Below are 1641 nucleotides of genomic sequence, written 5' to 3'. Positions count from 1 at the left end.
TCTTGCTTCTTACCTTGATTGTACCTGCAAAGACCCTGCTTCCCCAAAAGGCCATGTCCAGAGGCTCCAGGTGAACGTGAAATCTAGGGGGAACACTTCCTTCCTTGGTGACGTTGAATACTACAGCGAGAGGCAGCAAGAAGGTCATGGGGACTTGGGGCCCCTGACCCTTAGCTCCTGAGGCTCAGGCCTCAGTTGTCTCAGTAGCGAGGGTGTTCGAGCGGCATCTCTGATTACCACTGCTAGCTGGCAGGCTGGTCTCCTTTTACAGACTTGGAAACTGAGGGTCCCAGGGGTTGAGTGAACGGCGCAGGTCACACACCTGGCCGGAGGGTGTGGAATCTAGGTGTGCACAGCACGGCTGGGGCACCGGCAGGTTCTAAGCTCCTCTCAATCCGAAGAGCCGCCTTCAGCAGTGGGAAGCAGAGGGTCCTTCGTGCCTCCCCATGCTCCTGTGCTGCCTCGGAGCTCTGACTCCTCGAAGTCAGATACCCACCTCTCCGAGGAGGATACCCACCTCCGTTCCAGGAGCCGTGGGAGAGAATGAGGCCCAGAGGACCAGGATCAGCTCCGTTATTCATGCAAAGGAGCCTGGGTGTGCGGGGCTGCTGGGAACACAGGGTCCAGCGACCTGACCCTCTCCTGGTCTCCTGCTGCTCCTGAGCCAACCAAGAGCCCTGGGGGCCCTAGAGAAATCGTCCCGGAGTGCAGGCAGGGCTGGCAGGCCCTCTCTGCTGTCCAGGGCGGTGGGTGGTGGTGCCTGCTCCAGGTGGGGTCCAGGGCATCCTGTACCGTATCCTGGAGGACCCACTGCTCCTGACCCATCCCAGAGCTTGGGAGGGCAAGGCTTTGGCGGGAGGGCAGGCACGCAGGACCAGCTCACCTGGGCCGGTCAAGGAGGCACAGCGGGTCCGGTCCCGGGACACCAAAGAAAGCCTTTCAGGAACGAGGGGAGGCAAGTCGCCTGCCCCTGCGCCTCAGTTTGCCCACCTCTGAGTGGAGGGTCCTAATGGTTGGATTTGGAGGTGCGGGGCTCCCCTCCCGCGCCCACGGCCGGGCACAAACGCCAGGCCCTCTGTGAGCTCACCACCTTCTCCCAGACCGGCGCTCATTATTACCCTCAGTTTCCCCGGGAGGAGCCTGGGGCTCAGAGAGACCATGGGACTGGCCCAAGGTCACACAGCCCAGCGAGGACGGATCGAAGGTGGGAACCCTGGGCTCTGCAGCCCCGCTCCAGCAGCTCTTCCAAGCCCGCCGCCGCCCCTCCGGCACCGCGCTGGGTAATAAAGCAGAGAGGCCGGGCGCCTAGCTTCGCCCTCAAAACAAGGATCCGCGTACATCTGCGGGAACAAAAGGGACCAGAAATCCGCCCCAGGTTTTCTGCCTCGCCGACCTCCGCCGACCAATCCTGGCGCGTCAGGCCCCGGGGGCTGGGACGGGGCGGGTCCGCTGTGATCGACAGTCCCCCGCGGAGGCGTGGTCGTAGCACGGACGAATCGGCTGGCGGGGCCCGAACAATCCCCGGCCGCGGACAGGTCTCCCAGCCAATCAGTGCGGGGGGCGGGTCCGACAGGCCCGGGCTGTCGCGAGAGGCGGCCGCCCCGCCCACTTGTGCTGGCCGCGGCCACCCGTGCGCGCTGG

This window comes from Chinchilla lanigera, unplaced genomic scaffold (assembly GCF_000276665.1).
Source record: "Chinchilla lanigera isolate Chin_1 unplaced genomic scaffold, ChiLan1.0 scaffold00140, whole genome shotgun sequence".
NCBI classification, from domain to species: Eukaryota; Metazoa; Chordata; class Mammalia; order Rodentia; family Chinchillidae; genus Chinchilla; species Chinchilla lanigera.
Note: the sequence above shows the minus strand (reverse complement) of the source record.